Genomic DNA, 20,009 nt, shown 5'->3' with positions numbered 1-20,009 from the left:
GAGCTCGCGTTCGCAACATGCACAACCGTTAACCGGTCTACAGGTTTTACGCCAGCTTGCCTTAATTTCGGAAGAGAGCTGACTTTCCCGCTGGAAAACACTTGCACGACCAACAACCGTGGCGCTGCTCGCTCATACGGTCAGTTTGCAGGAAGCCTACGACACAGACTCAGGGACATCGTTCGTGATGCCCGGGAGAGCTTGGACGCCGCACGGCTTCAGCAGGCTGAGCAGTACAATCGTGGCCACGGGGACGTGCAGTTCGAAGTTGGAGATCTTGTACTCCGGCGGACACACCCACTTAGTGACGCCTCCAGAGGTTTCACAGCTTCCCTGGCAGACAGGTGGGATGGTCCGTATCGAGTGCGAGGCAAGGTCTCACGCCTCACGTACACGCTCGTTCATTGTGAGTCTGGACGACTCGCTGGACCCGTTCATGTCACCAACCTCAAACGGTATTATGAATCGGATGACGAACTTCTCTCGCAGGTGGAGAGTGATGCCGATCCAGGTTATAATTAAAAATAAACTTAATTCTGCGAGGACTCTTTTTGATGTTGGTGACGAAGACGAAGACGAAGACTTAGAAAATGCGCGTTGCATTAGGCTTTGACGAGAACTAGTTTCCGCACCATACAGATTGTGCGCGTAGTTCTGTGCGATATGCACCGACAGTGTGCTCGCAAATTTAGCCAGTCTATTGCCGCGCCCAACGTACCGACGCTTTCTTGTAGAAGCCTCTCCAGAAGACAACTGTTGATCCTTTTTTTTTTTTCGTTCTTTTCGAACCTTCGACATGACTCGCTACTGCCTCAACCGTTGCCGGAGGTTCTCTTAACCCCTTCGATGAGCCACGTGGCTTCGGGGACTACGGCAACGCAGTGGGCGGTCGAGGACCCTCTACCGGCCCTAGCTACGCCGCCAGATCAGCAGCCCCGGCAGCAGCTACAACGACGGCTACGGGACAAAAAAATGGAGACCAGGACCGCTACGGAGGTCCACCAGAGCCCGACGTTACCAGCGACGGCTCCGGACGTGCCCACTGGACCAGCATCGGGGGTCTCCGGTGATGGTGCTCAACTCTGACAAGATGAACACCGAGAAGCTCTTCAATCTGCTCTGCCTGTATAACGATGTCGTCAAGATCAATTTTTCGAAGAACAGGGACGGCCGTGCCATCAAGCAGATGGAGGATCACCTTGCCAAGGAGTGAGCAAGGCCCTTTAAGCATCCTGAGAGTACGTCGCCCTTCAAGGACTTCATGGGCAACTGCAACAACCGCATCACCAATCCGGAGGCGGCCTCCACGAACCGCATCCGGCCGCCTGCATCGTGACAACTTCCTTCTCCTCTACCATCAACAACCAGAGAGAACAGCCACGGAGCCAGAGGACAGAGAAGGGGGGGAGGGGGGGGGGGAAGTTTGTGGGATTTGCGGCCCATCATCGGGCAAAAGAACCTGTGCTCCGCGCCCGGCGCGCAACGTGCGCGCGAGCCACGCTCGAGGCTCGGGGGGCTCGGCAGTCGGTTGGCTGCCGCCAGACAGTAAAGGTGTGTTCTATGAGATCTGCCTCGTTGGTCCTTCTTGCGGGTGAGCAGTAGCACCGAACCCTACAGTACCTACAAAGGAACTTCGACTCGCTGGTAATAGGTGACCCTTTGGGCATCCCGAGTTCCTTGACTGTCATTGAGTTTCTGAAGGAAAACAGCCCAAAAGGCTGCAGTGCTTTTAGCATAGACTGTAAAATATTGGTACAGGAGGAGTAATCAAAAGGATTTATATACAATATTTACATTTCGAAGGCGCTGAGGTCCGTTGAGGCGTTTCTTTGCGATCACGTCTTCATCCTCCTCTTCATTCCGTTTCGAAATTTCGCAATCAAGTATTTGTCCTTTTCTTTGGCTTCAATGAAACAGATGTGAGTTCATACAAATATTCTACATAGACGTCGAAGACCTGAACTATTCGATGCCTCAGGACGACCTCATGAGGAGCGTACAGGAATGCATTTTGGACCAGAATGAGGAGATAGCCTTCAGATCTCAATGCGGTGTAACAGTCTAAGATTTCCTTCAAGTACTGTCCTTTTATTTAAATTCCACCTGTATTAGATGGCAAGACAAAGTTTGGATTCAAAAATCCGGAGCGTGCATTGGGTCGAGAGTGGCCCCTGTACTGAGTAGTATTTTTCTTGCTAGAGTGGATCGAGCACTCAAAATCAAGTTAGAGGGACTTACTGGAAGAATTTTCAGATACGTGGATGATTATCTTGTATTCGTAGAAAAACCCAATTTTAACCAGACAATCCAGAACGTGCTAAAGACATTCAATGAACAAGGATTAGGGCTAAAATTCACTTTCGAAACCCCCAAAGAACACTAGATTCAGTTTCTGGATCTCAATATCGATGTTACGGATGAGCATGTATGTTGGTCTCACCACCCCAGAACCGCTAAATCTCTGCTCGATTTCCGGTCCGCCCATTCAAAGCTCATAAAAAACGGTATTGCTGTGTCTTGTGTCCGGAATGCGCTGTCAAAATCGTGCAAGCACAAAATGAAGGAGAGCGTTTTAGACCAAATAGCAAGGCACCGAGAAGCAGGCTTTCCAGATCCGGTGATTTCCGCAGCCTGCGAAAAAGTAAAGAAGAGTTTCAGGGCCAATGCAGCAAAAAAACTGTGCTGAGCGGGAAGGGAATAACAAAAAGAAGGTATCGTCCATTCCTTACATTCACCGCGTTTCGCACGGGTTAAAGGGGATCGCAGCAAGATACGGTGTGAGTGTCGTTTTTTCGGCCAAAAACAAGCTGAGCCAGATTCGCCCCGCCATAGAAAGGCGTCTTAGTAAGCGGAAAAATCCGAGTAGTCATGGTTGCACTGTAGAGCATGGCACACAGTTCGTTTCATGCACCGTTGGAGCAGTGTATAGGATACCTTTTTCATGTGGGCGGGTGTATATTGGCCAAACGGGGCGCTGTTTGAACACACATTTAAGAGAACACCAGAGTTCGTTGAAGGGGTGTGCATACTCTCATCTTGAAATGCACTGTCGGGATTGTAACTGTTACCCGAGATTCAGTGACACTGAAGTTTTGTTCAGACACAGGGATCAAGTGTCTAGAGAAATAGTAGAAGCGTACCAAATAAAAAGGGCGGGAACCTCATGTGTCAGCCAACCATCTTTGGCACTGCTGGGCAGTGAGGTGGCGTTTTTGAATTTGGGATAGCAACACGTGCCATCACGCCGCTATGAAAGTGTCTCGTAATACGCAGACAGGGGCTGAACTGCAAATATGAATGGTCATTTTTATGTGTTTTCTTATTAAAATAATTCAGTTGATAGTCAGCGCTCGCCCTGTGTGTTTCTTCTTCGTCCACGTCTGTTCGCGCTGTGTCCCAAGAGGGCGGCGGAGAAAAGCTCATTGGAGAAAAGCTCACCGCAAAACCGGCAGATGCGGACAAAAGCTCACCGATTTTTTTTAACTTACCGGATTCTGTGTTAAACATGGCAATATAACACAATCGTATTCGCCACATAAAAAAAAAAAGATGTCCTCTTTCTTGTAATATTCTTGAAGGTCATTGGGCATATTTACTAATTCCTCAGAAATTAGTAATCACCCATTCTGTGTATTAATGATGCCGCAAAAATTATATCAGAAAAACGTGCACCGGTGAAAAAGACAACAATTTACTGACAACTAAGGGTGCGCCGTCGGTAGCTCTGTCAAATAAAGAGGTTTGTTCTTTGTGAGTTAATATGAATAGCGGTGTGTAAACCGTTTCAGCTCAAAATATTATGTAGTGCCTAATAGTTAAATAGTTATTTGTTGATGCAATCAGTGTCGGCTACGCTGTTTCCTTTCTGTTAATTTCACTTAGAAATCTTTAGTTGCGAAAACAGCTTCGTCCTGTCGTGTTTGTTGTCTTCACTCCGTCGTCGGTTTTCATCATGTATAACGTTTACCAACTCGCCCTATTCGCTACCTTACAGAAGACAATTTCTTATATAGGTCACGAGTAACAATAGTGCCAGTGTGCAGCTCTGAAAGTCATGAGTGGCTCACCTTAGAAGGGCACTATCATACAAAGGCAACGTGCGGAAACATCAGCACGAACGGCTAGAAAACGTGCATGTCCGTGGAAGAAAGAAGCCTCTATAACCTACTGACTGTTTTATTCTGTTTTCAAAGGTTAATAAAAAGCTTCAAAGAGAATTTCAGGCACCGCGTTGTTGCGTATATGGACTTTCAGATTTTCGGTGTTTACAGTTTTGATATTTAGATTTTAGGGGGACATAAATTTTCGAACCTTTTCATGCTATTCAAGTTCATAAAAGTTTCAGTTAGGCTTTAGTTGGCTAGAGTAAGCCGTTGGAAAGACTGGCCTGCCATTATTAATTTGGGAGCAATATACTTAATAAGCTTGGCAAATAATACAAAAAAGGACATTTTCTTTTTGACAAAGGTGACGAACTTTAGTGATAATAAATTGATATATGTTACGCATGATCCAGCAGTCTCCATATAAAAAGAAAAAAAGAAATTGCTGAGCTTTTCTCCGCATCCGCCGGTTTTGCGGTGAGCTTTTCTCCGGTGAGCTTTTCTCCGGTGAGCTTTTCTCTGGTGAGCTTTTCTCCGGAAATCGTCCTAAGATGAATACCTTTCCCTTTGTGTAAACAACGAAAATTGAGAAAAAAAAAATGTTTGCTGCAACAGGACACAAGACCCTGGTCCCTTTCTGTAAAATGGCATAGGGTCCATTCGTCACATGCGCACTCGTCACAGGACCATTGGTCAGAGGACAATTTGTCACACAGGAAGATTCGTCTTAGGATGACTCGTCACGCGGCCAACCGGTCCTACAATAGTTCGTCTCCTCAAAAATGTATTGTTCAATTTGGTTCGGGCGGACAACGTGCCTCACCTCATATATTACTTAGTATGTCTTTGGCTTCTGAAAGGCGAAGAATTTGTAACAAACGTTTTAGCTTCTCGATCGGTCCCGAACATCGAATGTTGGCTCGGCTTTACGAAGTAAGTCACTTCTTATCTTGGAATGCCTTTCGCTTCTCAAGGTCGAAGGATTTGTAACAAACGTTTTAGCTTCAGGGTTCGTCCCGAACGGTGAATGCGGAGGCCATATGAAAGCGACTATTTTTAAACTCAGTCTACATTCAAAAGTATGGAGGTGATCGCAACAGAGAGAGGTGAAGCCACGCAGCTGCACGAGGGGTACTTGTACACATGCAGCAGAAAGAATTCCGACGTTATTGGTTTTCTCGCGGAGGTGTTTGCAAGGCAAAGTGAAAACTTATTTGGCTGCCAGTCGGATTATTGCTGGTTCAAGCCAGAAACTTAGGTCAAGCTGATGAAAAGTAGTAATATGATGAAAGGAAAAGCGAATGAGTATTGTAAGATTAGTTTTTCTAACCGTTGGTTTGTATCACAGTGGGAAGTCGTGAAACTCCTCATCAGGGAATGTGGACAGTTGTTGAAATTTACAATTTACTATTGTCCCCTGCCCGATCAATGTAATCAGTTGCCCGCATGACGAATCGTCTTCTGACCAATCGTCCTGTGACGTGTGCGCATGCGAGGAATTGTCCTCATCCCGTTTGAAGAGCGTCTTTGCGCCGGCAACTCAAAGAAGTATTCGAACCAACGCCACAACTGTGGTCAGTGCGGCCACTTCCAAAGAAAGTGCTCAAATACAAACCCGAGGCAGAACGAAACAAATGGCGGAAGGGCTGGAACTGAGCGGAAGCATTCTGGAAATCCGGTCAACCCTTGCGCGTCTATGGGCTGTGAAACCTCGAGTGGTCACGTGGAAACCCAATCGGGAAACTATTACTGCCGGCGCCGATGAGCCCCACTGCAGAGCCGCCGATGGCCACTCTCACAGCCAGGATCAGGTACGCAGCATCACTTGTTCCCTCGGTATGTGGTATGTCTAATTCAGCCTCAGAGCGAAATGATCGAGCCACGCATGACCATCACTTTGCTCGGTTTTCCTTTTGCCGCGCTTTTGGGTACCGGGGCTGCTATCTCGCTTATATGGGACGCTTCCTATGAACAATGCAAAAAGAAAGAAAGAAACTTTCGTTCGGCAGACACACGCCTGCAGTTACCTTCTGCTCCAACAATATTGTTTTTATACAACCATGCCTCAGCCGGGCTTTCAGGTAGCGCGTCCTGACCTAGGTACATTTTAACTTCCGTAGTTTGACGCGGCGCGTCCGCCGGGGAGACGGGGGTGGAACCCCTGTAACCTCATGCGCTGTATCTGTTCTTAAAGCCAAAATAGCAGTCACGTGCAGTTCCTCGAGTGACCGCTGCGGGAGAAATGGTGGCGTTGTGTTCGTGATTAGCTCGGTGCTCGGAGACAGATTGGGGCCACTTTTTCACAGCTGTCTCTATGGGAGTTTCCCAACTGAGTGTTTTAGTAACGTTGGTTGTGCGTTACGTTTTCGAGTGGACACCGCGCAGGATCTTGGTTAAATTTGCTAGAGCCGTAGAATTCCACGTGCTTATAGCGCAACCATGCTCCTGGAAAGAAATATTGAAAATGAAAACGGGTCCAATCATTTTATTTCAAATTAAACCAAGCCACAGCTGCCTCGTCAAGCGTGCTTTTCTGCGGGGTACAGATGCTACGAGTACGAGTGCGTAGCCAAATTCGAACACGGAGCCTCCGTCACTCGTCCCATGGAAACGGCACCATTTATCAATGCTATCGCGGAATGAAATTCATGATCCTGATGTCCAGTGCATAACGAGAACTTCGGCGATTTCTTTTAGAGTAGTTCGTCCGTCGGCGATGAACTGTGGGAATAGGCTTAGCGGTGAGCAGATCGCAGCGTCGATGCACATTCCGAGCGGCGAACATTTTCACTGTGCACTCCTTGAGCTGCACGGCGATGCGATTCGACCGCGGTAGGTCACAGAAAGAATCGCCGAACTGAACACCACGCAGTTTCACGTAACACAAAACTTCGAAAACACCACGTCGCCCTTGCTGCGCCAGTCGGGGCGACCGCCATCTTGAAACTGGCACTCTCGTTGGGTCCGAGATCTCTCGAGAGCGTCTCGCAAGACTCGCTAGCCAGCGACGAAAAATCCCCAGCGTTGCGTGCGTACGCAATACGCTATCCCTTTTATTGCGTTTTGTGCATGCGCACTCACGACCCGCAATTTCCTTGCGTACGCAAAGCTATAGCGTACGGTCCACTAAAACTGTCTATTAACATTAGCGGATGGAAATATTTAGTGAAAGTAGAATAATTGTTTCATGGCTCCTTTAAGCCTGGGTTAGCTAACCTTTGACCGCTTTCGACCGAGTTCCCTAAATCGTCTTGGGATCTCTTACGACGAGAGAACACAGTTGCGCCATCTATTGCTTAGCGGTGGAACACTCGGCATTTCCCTCGATTTATTATTTAAGTGGAAGCTGAAGCGGTTTTGTATTTGTGGTCACGCACTTAAGTCGTCTGAATCTGAGCTCCAAATTCTGGAATATCAATATATATATATATATATATATATATATTTTTTTTAATTTGTTGCGTGGAGCCTTTAGAAAATTATTTTCAAAGTAGCGCTGAAGGCCCTCCTTTCCGGAGCGTGACGTCACAAGAGGAGTTTTCGGGGATATCCACCCTCGCGCAAATTTAGCGTCTGTCAAAACTATGCACGCGCATTCTTGCTATTTCTAAAAAGGGCAGAAAAAGATTTCACGACTGGTACGAGTTCGGGGGAATATACCTAGCACGCTTGTGATTGCACGTGCGGTCCTCAGCGGCACGTGCTTGGCGGCCAAAAGATCCTCTTATGACGTTACGACAGTTCGTAGGTTTTTCGTCTTTCTCACTTTTAGTCGCATCTTCCTGGAAAACGAACATGATCTTCAGATTCACGGGATAAAACTACGCTAGAATCAACCACTCTCTCAGTTTTCGAAATACATTTTCAGCTTCCTTGTATTGCGCTAGCATAAGTACTAACGTGACAGGAAAAAGCTGACGGCGTTCGTCTGCCGTCAAAACAGTGCATGTAACTGGAAGCGCGCCGCGTAGAGAGGAGCAGGTTAGTGAAGGACAAAGGCGAGAGGGAGGCGACGTCATTAGGCGGAAACCAATGCGCGCAAAAGAAACCGGTGAACAGCCAAAGCAGCGTCAGACAGCGGATGCCGTAGCTAATCGTGCAATGCGGGAGAACGAGACTGAGGCGCAGAAGCAGCGCATAGCTCGGCTGGCCGAAACGGGGCGCAACAAGCGGCAAGCCGACGCGGGTCTGCGTGTGATAGAGACTGGGGGCGAAGCGGGCTCGGCGAACTCGCTTCGCCGGGAAAATAGAATTAAAGGAAGATGCATTGGTGGAGTTTTAGGGAAAACGTTAGCATGAGCCTTGGGATACACCATACACGTCCCCCTTTGGGAAACGCTAACACTAAACCCGAAACAAAGCCAAAAAGAACCGGCAACAAATAGAGTAAGCAAAAGAGAAATTCGAACGAGAAAAGGAAAGCAGAAAAATAAAACAATCGGCTTTAGCGCTTCCCCGAGGAAGACGTGTGTGGCGTTTCCCAACGGTCAAGCTAAAGCATTTCTTAAGGATTCACCCATAGAAAAATTCCTTCTTTGTTCGCGCATTACTTTTTTTTTTAATTCAAACCGCTTTTGACGCAGTTTAAAACAAACACTGCTCATAGATAGTACGTACATTTGATCTCGGCACTACAGCAACACCTTCGCGCTAGTGAGATACAGTTCCAGGAAAATTTCTTAGATGACGCCAGCATGCCACTGTGGTTTTTCGTCGTAATATGTCACAAAAACTCGTTCTGAAGCAAACGTAATTGTGCGAACGGGCCTCTAGAGAGAATGATGACGAGCTCGAACCGTTGAGCATCATCCTCTCTTCGGCAAGGAAGACGTCACGTTTCCGGGCAACATCAGTGCGATATGCGATGTAAGAACCGGAAAGCCATGCCCTTCCAATCTAACGAGTTACGTTCCTTTGCTTTTTAACAACCATATTGGACCGGTACTACAATCAGTGTCACCTGAAGTCAGATAGCTGCCGACGCTACAAACCGAGGAGGCCGATCAAGCAGCCCCAGAAGTGCATCGTCACAGTGCTCGTTGTCTTTGTGAGTATCACCGGCTTAACTAAACACAAAAAGAAAGGGAGCGCAAAATGTCGGCTCATTCACAGTGCGTGATTGTTTAGTTGCAGATAGCAAACGAAAAAGGACAATGGCCGCTGTGACGACGCATATCTAAGCAGTGTTGGATTGGTTCAATAAGGTGGTAGCGTGAGCTGCAGTCGGTTTGGGCGTTGCAAGCATTACATAACAGACGTGTGTCCAAGTAATTGGGCAGGACGAACGTGAAATCTATAGAATTGGGATAAAATATCCAGGTTTTATCACATAACGCCTCCATCTGTTACGTAAAACTAATTAAATTGAGCTTCGTCAAGACGTCATCTTAATGTAGATTTTTGGAAGTATCGTAGAAAACAATCCTCCGAACTTCGGATGCATGTTCTAAGTTATACAAATTATATATTATATCAAATAACGTTATTGTGCAAATAAATATTTTTTATAAATACACTCTGGGTATAAACGATTATAATTTTTTTTTTCGGAACAGTTTACAAGGTTTTTTTAATAAACAATGATTGAGCTCCTGAAGTTTTTTATTTGTGCATACCACCACCCTTGAAACACTGCAAACACATCAAAATTAATTGGACTTATTCCAGCGTACTCTCAATTGATTGCCACAGTGTGCAGTGTTGTGTCTCTTGATTCGTCAACTTTCAGTCTATTCGGAACTGCATGGGGCTGTATCGTAGATTTGGTATTTCTCTTGGTCTGGGCATTGCTTCTCGTATTCTTCCATGCATTTAACGACTTTCTGACTGCCGCTTGTATCGTTTCCGGGAGCTACCGCTGCACTGACCCAGAGCTCACATTCTGGAACGAAGAAATTGGAATATTATATATAAACTTTTTTGTTGGCTTCCTTTCCATCGCATTAATGTTTTACGCGACAGAGTAAGACTGATTATTATTTCCATGGACTTTCCAGTTATTGATAATGTCCACGGAAAATCTTTACAATAGAGATGCCTTAAGGTTCACAACCAACAATACAACAAGTAGCGTTTATAAGAAATAAAGAGCCTCGATGATAACTATTTTCATCTCTCACATGCAAATTTTTATGAGGAAATCAACATGAGTGACAGTCACGTGCTAGCTTACACATCACTAAAAAGTGATGTTTTACGTTCATTTTAGAATAGGAGAAAATTTACAATATAAACTAATCCTAGTAATATCACATGAGTGCCAATAAGTAATAACGGAAGAGCAGCAAGTTACAACATGAGAGCAATAAATTCACCAGAATATTTTCAATCGTAGCAGGCACTCAGCATCCGTAGACAAATTCGAAAGGGTTATTTTTTTTTTGTTTATTTCATCAGCGAAACTGAACAACAGGGATTAGTCTAATATGTACGTTAAAACTAGGTGTTTTCTTAAATGTGAAGCTGACGGTAGACTTGAAAATAAGCGTATCATGCAAAACATAGTAAACATTTTGGGCTCTTATGAGAGATTTCTTTGCGGAGCATATAGAGCTCAGAGTAGTTAACGTTTCAAGTATTTCTTACGCACTAAATTTTAATTTATATAGGAATAATTAAGAGTTTGATTTGAAAACAAGTTAGGCACCCCTAATGCCCGGGTGACACTGCTTATACCATCACATAAAAGACAGTCGGCATACAGATTCGAACGCGAGTGATCGCGAGGTCCGTGCTTCGAATGCCGCATGGCAAGGAGTTCAAAGATGAAACTTGGCACGGCGACATTCGAACCAAGGATATTGCGCTCACTCGTGTTTGCAGACTGTCTTTTGTATGATGTATGAGCGCTCTGACCCCGGCCTAAAAGTTGGCAAAATAAATATGTAATTAGATTTTATTAAAAGATTTAGAAAATGCTATTAAACCTCTTAATTTTCCTGTATACCTTAACAACAGCTTGGAAAACGTGCCGTAATCGGATCAACGATTCTCACCAGGGTGATGCAGAGGAGAGGTGTTGGAAGATTGGTATTTGTACGTATATGTGCGATTAAAATAAAAAAGTCTAAAATCTCAACCTAGCAATGCGTAAGACATATTTCGATATTTTTTTACAGTTACTGCTTTTGAATAATTTTTTTATATTGCCCAGAATGTATCAAAACGAATCTGAAACATGGGGACAGTGGTAGAGATATCTAATCACGGAACGATGGGCAACAAAGCAATCCCAACAAAACTGCGAAATCTACGTACGCCATCAGGAATAGCCGGGGTAGTATTCACACCAATTTGGTCCAAATTATTGAGGCGCTGTCTCATTGAGAAACCAGTTGGACCACTCTACCAGTCGACACAAGGAAAACGCGTTTCCGGCGACCATGTAACGTCCCAAGACACTTCGATCAGCACACTTTCAGCTCTCGAATTATTTCGTCCTTTGACGGAGGATGCTGTCACCAGTTCAATACGTGTGCTTCTCTCAGGTGTCATGTTTTGAGGAGTCATCGGCATTCGAACACCTAAGGGCAAGTTCGGTTTACTTCGAGGACTTTGGAAACTTTTCAGTGCACTTTGCCATTATGCTTAAGTCGATTGTCGCAGAAAGGAAGCTTCACTAAGACATCTCAAAGGCCACGTCAGCGATGGTATCTTGGTTGCGTGTCCGTACTTCAACTGCCACAAGGTATTTAGATTGAAATCATCGTCTACTTCACATATGACCCAGGCGTATTCACCTTTGATGTGTTTCTTGGGCGACGGCACATCGCCTGCAGACCCGCTTCAAGTTGAGGACCCTGCGACTCCATCGACTAGTGCGGATTGTAATGAAGACGGTGCTTTTGCCGTGAAAAAATCCCGTGATTATAGCCACGACGTGTTTATAGGGAGTTTTAGAAAACCGTCTTTGCACATCCAATGCGGAACAATGGGCCCTCCATTAGGCACTGCGCATGCGCTATTACAGAAGTATAGCATATGCGCAGTTCGTACCGAAGGTCCCATCGTACTGTATCGGATGAGCAAAAACGGTCTTCTAAAATTCTCTATAGTTTCTATATTCGGAAGCCTTGCTTCCCAAGCACCATATTCTGTTACACTATCCACGCCTCCTTCTGGAGTTCGGTCCTCTGATCAATACGTGGAAAAGAGGTTCGAATCAAATCACTCTTACTTTACGAACTGCGTGCGACAACTAAAAACTGCAAATCACTTCGCAAACATAACCAAGCGCAGGAATATCAGTTACTTCAAGCTTACTTGTATTTCGACGCACGTTTAAGCCCCACTGTGAACTGTAAAAGCAGTACCCCCTTTAGTATGCAGATTTCTTCTATTGAATAGCAGCAGTGGATCAGGAATTTGGGAATATCGTTGGTAGGTCCTAGTGTGACAGACGAAGTGATCTACATGGGAACAGCTTACGCTCATGGAACGGTTGTGGCACTTCAGTCGCATGAATATGTGTTCGGGAAAATTCTTCAAGGGATAGTCGTATATAAAGACTGTTTTGTTGAGGCTGCGCAATTATTATGGGAGTTCCTGTCACCGATTCACTATTACGCGGTTAGTGAAATGTGTGATCACGTCTGCCTAAATGTCTGACATCACTGACCGATTATTTTCCACTTCCACACTACAGTGTTCATACGAAGTATATCCTAATTAGGGGGGGATCGGTGGCCGAGTGGCCTAGCGCTCACCAGCTCGGAGCACGTGGATCGAAAGCTCGCGCTGCAGAACCCTGGGATCTTTGGTTTAATCCTTGCCCTTGCCCATATCGATCTGGATGAGCATCGTACTGGCGTCGGGTGGTGTATCACAATTCACTACGGCGTGATGTACGTTAAAGACTTCAGGGTAGCGGTTGTAATGCACTGGCTGAATTTTTCATCTACATCTGCGAGACAAGTCACCCGTTGAGGCAGACTACGTCCTATGTCGTATAGACATACACACACCCCATTTTGTTTTCGACCCTAATTGTGAAACACATGGTTTCATTTTAGGATGGATTCAGTCAAGGAAAAGTTGTTTGTGCGTTAGGAAACCTGACGGAACTGGAAATCAGTAATGTGATCAAAGCTTTGCAAAACCTTGGTGTCAAGACAAGCAGTGACCTTAGCTGTGGTAGTGAAGCAGACTTGGCGGGTTGTCTGTAACCAAGTCAAGAAGGAAACTGTTTGTAAGCTTCTGTGCTGAAGGTAAGATTTTTTCCCTTGGAATATTCGGGTGTTTTCGTATATCCTTCTCGCCGTTCCACAACGCACTTCGCAACCCGCAACAACAACCGGAACTCTACAGTCAAGGCCGTCGGCGCGCAAGCGCAGTAGCGGCCTCTTTGTTGCCGAGGGCTTAGCGGAGGCGGAAACGCGGTCTACGAGAACTCCCTATTGAGGCAAAATCTCACGTTGGTGCCACAAGTTAGGCAGGTTGCATAATTTATAGCTTTCACGGCCGTCCATTGGTGCCAGAATTTCTTAGACTATTGATACAAATAGTAGCGCCTGATGGATAGTGTTCTGTAGATGTATCATAGTTTATTCATTCACTTACAGACACTCTTAGGGCCCTTAGGGCCATGAGAGAGAGGACTGATGGCTGCTGAAACTCATAAATACATTGGCTGAATGGTGCCCACTACCGAGAGCGGGCCCCATTTTCCCTGCGCAAGTTTCAGAAAAACACTTAACTTTTAAATAAGGTGAGTTAACGGTTGGTTCTGGAGCTTTGGCATCTGGTTTGGACCGGCAGCGCTATATTTGGGCGGACGTACGACGCTGCATACGATATTTTTGTGGCGAAAAAACACTACATGTTTGAGGGGGGGGGGGGGGGGGGTCACGTTGTGCATTTAAAAGTCGGTTCTAGAAATAACGGAAACGCGAAGGGAGAAAACTATGTTCGTAATCCTGCCTTATATTTGTTATGACATCAATATGTCTTATTATATTATTATAAATAATATTATTATTAATTTTTACGGGAAAACCGCCTGCTTGTACTTCTCAGGAAGCAACAGAACCACACTCAAGGGATTCTATACCATAACCCAGTACAAGCACTGAGTTACCGAGCTCACACCTAGACATTGAAGGGGCGGAGAACTTCATTTCACCATGGAAAGAGATGCCTGCAACCATGCAACCGGCCCGTAAAGAAACACCTCGACGGTATGTCACGCAAGACAGTAAGGAATCATCCATTTTTCAAAGACGTTATTAATGGACACGTCAGGGGAACCGGGCACAAGTCTTTGCAAAACCAAGTTGTTGCCAAGGGTTGATAGCAACCTTCCGCAGGAGGAGCCATGCAACTACGAAAAGGAAGATAATGAAAATACAGTGGGGATGTGTGCACACTTCCTTCCCTGACGAGGCTGAAAATGTCCTGGAAGAAAAACGAGCTGAGCTTGAGGATCTATGTCAGAAAGAAATAGAGGGAAGCCAGAGAGACAATGCATTGCGCCTCATGAAGGTCACACATTCACTGCAAAGGGAGAATGTCTTTCGACCTTCACTGAGCTTTAACCTCCCACAAAGAGACACTCTCTCGATCAGAGACAGAAAAACATACAAACAGCGCTGAACTCATAACTCTTTGTATTTTGTCTTTATTTTCTACGTATTTTTAAAAGAAAACCTGCATATTGCTTTGTCTTCGTTTTTTTTCTCCGCCTATAAAATCAAATTTGAAAGATAGACCCCGATTATCTTCCTACATGTCACTCTAAAAAAAGCCCGAGCGTTTGCTTCCCGCACAACACATGGAAAGCCAATCACCGCAACTTACAGAGGCAGCTCGGCGAATGATGATGCCGAAATATATGTTTAGACCTAAAAACGAAGTCTGAGTTGCGACATTAAGCAATGCAAAACGTCACGCTTGCAATGCTTAATGTCACAACTCAGACTTCGTTTTTTGGTCTAAGCATGTGTTTTGGCATCGTCATTCGCTGTGCTGCCTCCGTAAGTTGCGGTGATTGGCTCTCCCAGTGTTGTGCGGGAAAGCAGACGCATGGGCTTTTTTAGGAGTGTAATAATTATTTTTTCAGAAAAGGTGAGAGATGGGCGGCTCACGGGCATCCATCGTCAAGCCTGGCATTATGCTTCGCATAAAATATTTCCCTAGTTAGTTGCGTCTGTTTTAGGTCTATCGCGGTGCAGCCACGTAGCTGTTCCATACACCCGGAATCCCGGCAGTGTAGACCAAGATGTCCCGAGTTGGCTCTAATGAGCCTATTGTGGTGTTCGCGAAGTTGATCGTTGAGCACCGTCCAGTCTGGCCAATATAGCGTTTTCCACAAAAGAGAGCACTAAAGTAAACGTCTTTTGTATGGAGCAATGGCAGCCGAAGTCGACCGTCCTGCTTCAGTACCGGAAAAGAACAACCGTCTACAAGGCGATAGTAGCGCCGCAACAACATTTCCCCCATTCAAAATAAAAAGAAAATTTTATGTACAACATGTGAAACAAGGACACTAATATCAAGAAGAAAATCCAGCAATCTTTGTGGTCTGGAGGTCTGTCCGGCAGACCGTCTTGGTTCCATGGCCACTGAACAGGGCGAACTGATGAGTGAACATCCCGGTGCCGGCGAGGTCGATGCAAATGCCGACAACGCAGTCTCCAACAATGTCGCGGGGAGGTGATTGTGGTTGCGCGACCACAGAAGGCGGAGATGCAGCTGACGATGGGGTCATTGATGGCGTTGAGAACCATGCATAGGATGTGGCCCAGGGCATCTTGAGGAGGTGGCTTTGTGCATGGTAGTAGGACGACAAGCTGCTTCCTCTTTAACACTTTCTCATGTTCTAGACGGTAGGCGTTCTTCCATGGGTATTTTCCCACCTTGAGGGGCGCAGAGTAGCTGAGGCCAGCTTTTGAAGTGTGTCTTAGTAGCTTGACCGGTACATTAACTCCAGGTTTCTGCACAATGACTCTTGCTCCCGGCGGGCATCCGTATAACTCTTGGACTTCTGTTAGTACTTAGTCACTCGTTGTCGCTGATCTCCCAGACTCTTTGTTGGTTGATCGAGAAAATCCTTGAAAGGGGCCCCACGATGTCCAACCCCATCCTTAAATTGGCGTCCTTGCAGCAGGAAAGCTGGGTTCTTGACTGTCGCTGCGTGAGGAGTGCAACTGTAAACTCCTAGGTACTCCACCACCGCTCTCTTGAGGGGACGCTGCTCCTGGACACTGACTTGCACGAAGTCCTTGAACACAGGGTTGAAACGTTCAATCGGTTCATTACCCTGGGGATGGTACGCCGCATTGAATTGTGTTCCACTCCCCGTTCTGGCAAAAACGCTTCCAACACTGCGGAAACCAACTGAGGGCCATGATCCTTGACAACTTCAGAGATCATGGCCCTGAGTTCCTTTACGGGCAGTGTTTTGCCTTCCCGGCTAAACACTGCCCGTAAAAGCGAGATGATCTTTTTCGACGTCCCCTTGTGCCATCATACGCACTTCAGGTCACTTGCTGAAATAATCAATTAGTAATAGAGCGTACCGGCAGTCGCTTGAAGCATTGGAAAATGGCCGAGCAATGCCCATTCAGACTTATTCCCACGAAGCAGACAGAAATGCAACTGGATGTGGGGGAGATACCACGAATTTCTCAGACTTGTCACCTGCTTCACAAACACCGCAGGAACTAACAACAGTTTCAATGTGTTTGTCCATTCCAAGCCGCCAATATGTGTCACAAGCCCGCTGCTTTGTTCTTGTTATTCCATGGTGAGCTTCGTGTGCTAGTTCCAAAACCTTCACAATAAGAGAGGTAGGAACGAGAACCCGAACCCCCCGAAACAGCTGATCTCCACTCATGGAAAGTTTTTTTACTTGTTGAAAGGGTGCCATGTAAGGGTGCAGCTTCTTTATTGGTGGCAAGGTACCGGTTGTCAAAGCAATCACTGGTTGCAGAGGGTGTCCTACCAATTCTCTTTGACTAACTCTTGCTGCGATATACACAAAAAAATGGCACGGACAACCTCGTCTTCCTAGGTTTCCTCGGGCGGATAAGAGGCATACGCGAAAGAGCATCTGCCACAAACTTGTCTTCTCCGTTCCTGAAAACCATGGTGAAGCTTTAGGGGAGCAAACGAGCATGCCATCTTGTAGTCCTGAATGGTCGTTGGCCAGTTCTTTGCGTGCTGAGCAGTGTCAACGGTGACTGGCGGTCGGTCTACAGCGTAAAATGCCGACCCCACTGGAAAACACGCCAGTGCTCGCACGCCCACATGAAGCCAATGCCTCACGCTCTCCAGAAAAGTATTTCCGCTCTTGTGGCGTTAGAGTTCGAGAGGCAAAGGAGACGATCACAAGGTCTCCCTTTTTCTTCTGCAGTAGAACAGTGCCAAGGCCGTATGCTGAGGCGTCAGTTGTCACAACCACGGGCCGCTTAGTGTCGAACCTTTGAAGAGGCTCGCAGAAAAGTAAGAACTTAGTCTCTGAAAACTGTTTTCCTATGCAGCAGTTCAGCAGAACGTTTGTGTAGTAGCTAACGTAATTGTTTTGCCAGGTCTGCATGCCCAGGGATGAACTATGCGTAGTAGCTGACCATGCACAGAAACGAGCGTAGCACGGTGATGTCTGTAGGTGCTTGGGCCTTGACAATCACGTCAGCATTACTTTGCATGGGTGACACTCCCCGCTAGCTGAAAACGTGTCCCAAGAACGACAGATCTAAAACATTGAAGATGTACTTGTCGTTGAGCTTCACGCGCGCTTCTCTGATGCGATGCATGCACATTCATGAGGTACATCACTTCGGTAGTTTCGAGAACAAGGATGTCATCTAGGTAGTAGTGTTCTTGTTGATATCTCTTCAGTATTGTAGTCATCATTTTCTTGAACGCAGCAGGAACCGTAGCCAACCCATAACAAACCCTGGTGAACCTGAAATGTCAATCGTGTGTTATGAACGTAGTCAGGTCTCGGCTTTCCGGGCACAAAGTGACCTGATGGTACGCGCTCGATTGATCGAGCCGCGAGAAGTACTTCTCTCCGACCTGAGCTCGTAGCAGTTCCTCAGTGTGAGGCAGCGAAAAGTTATCAATTATGACGGCCTTGTTTACTTCTCTTCAATCAACGCAGAGTGCAACTTTCCTGTTTTGTTTCTCACCGCCACGATCGGAAAGACCTACTCAGACGCATCACATTTCTCCATGACGCCTGCTTGTAGAATTCGATGGAGCTCTTCAGAGACCTCGTCCCTGACAGAAAAAGGAAGTCTTCGCAGCTTGGCAGGGACGGGTTGAGCTCCTTGACGCAGCTTCACATTGTGAGCGAACGCCGTCGCGGTACCGAGAGTTCCTTCAAAAAGGTTCTCGAAATCATCTATCGAGGTCCGAGGGAGTCCAAAAGGTACGCACGTGGTCTCGAAACATTTCAACGGGCTACCACTAACCTCACGGGAAAAACAAGCGATGGCATCGATGTCGAGTATGTTCGACTTGAACCGGAATGTAGATACCTCTCTTTGGTTTATCGTGCACGTGAAGAATACTAAAAACGTCCTCGTTAGAGTCATTGAAGCACGCAACTTCTCTGACTGTACCACATTTGCTAATGCGATTGGCGGTACTCTTGCAGAGAGCCCGAAAATGCCTGACTTTCCCGCATCTAGCACACTTTTTCCCTCTTGCTTTGCACATTGCAGAATTTACGAGATGTCCCGACGACCTTCCAGTGGTAACGTTTCTTCGAAGTGAAGAATGAAGGCTCACGTCTCTGTGCACGCTCTAGTCGCTATGTGTTTGGAGTAGACTTAATGTCCATCTTGTGTACCGATGAGGACGATACGAGTTCTTTGGAGTACAGGACCGCTTCCTCTAACCGTCAGCCGATAAGCAGCGCCCGGTCCCAGGCTAGACCACTCCCCTCCAGAAATAGACGTTCTCGTAACTGCTGGCTCGGAGTCTTCGCCACCAGCTGATCTCGGATGAACTCGGCCATCAAGAGTACGAACTCGCCGTCCGGCGACAGGTCTCGCAGCTCGGCCAGTAATACTTCGGCAGGTTCCCCCGGTAGCTGCGCTCCTCACTCTTAAAAATGCCCGTGCGTCTGCCTTCCCGCACCACACTGGGAGAGCACATCACCTCAACTTACAGAGGCAGCTCAGCGAATGACGATGCCGAAACATATGTTTAGACCAAAAACGCGTCCGAGTATAGACATTAAGCAATGCAAAACGTCACGCTTGCATTGCTTAATGTCACAACTCCAACTGTTTTTTTTTGGTCTAAGCAAATGTTTCGGCATCGTCACTTGGTGATCTGCCACCGTAAGTTGCGGTAATTGGCTCTCCGAGAGTTGTGCGGAAAAGCAGACGCACGGGCTCTTTTTAGAGTGCTTGCCTGAAGCGGCGTCGTGCCACGACCGCGCTCGAAGCTGCCGCGAAGTAGGTCTCCAGGGCTGCCAAAGCGACGCTGTAGTCGTCCGGGGTAGTCAGTCTCTTAGCGCCGGCAGTTGGTTCCTTCAGTGGTACCGGAGGGTGAGCCGCCGGAAGTGTGAAGACTCGCTGTGCTTCGACAACGAGGCAATGTAGAAGTCTGGCCTTCCGCCGAGCAGGTCCATGGGCGTCTCCTCCCGAAAGCAGCAGGTAATTTTTGAACACTCGCCGCCACTGTTTCCAAGGGATAACAGGTCTTTCGGGAAAGGGAAAGAAAGAAGGCGGCACCGCTAGGCTCATGCCTGTCGGTCCATCATACTTCGCCAATCTGTTGTATTTTGCCGTGGCAGCTGAAGTCGACCGCCCTGCTTCAGTACCGGTGAAGAACAACCTTTATTCCTTCCTCTTCTTCCGTCTACAGTTGCGACAGTAGCGCCGCCGAAACAACGACCTTTTTCGTGGACAAAGCAAAACTGATCTTGTTCTTCTTGTGCATCTCTCTCATCGG

At 46.7% G+C, this 20,009-nt stretch overlaps 1 pseudogene; it reads right to left on the bottom strand.

Moving 5' to 3' along the window:
- Positions 1-18,858: 18,858 nt before the first annotated feature.
- On the bottom strand, positions 18,859-19,801 carry LOC115320987 (annotated as a pseudogene).
- Between the last annotated feature and the right edge of the window lie 208 nt (positions 19,802-20,009).

Source organism: Ixodes scapularis, unplaced genomic scaffold (genome assembly GCF_016920785.2).
Source record: "Ixodes scapularis isolate PalLabHiFi unplaced genomic scaffold, ASM1692078v2 PGA_scaffold1__304_contigs__length_218370807, whole genome shotgun sequence".
Lineage (NCBI taxonomy): Eukaryota > Metazoa > Arthropoda > Arachnida > Ixodida > Ixodidae > Ixodes > Ixodes scapularis.
Note: the sequence above shows the minus strand (reverse complement) of the source record. Positions and strands in the feature narration are given on the sequence as shown.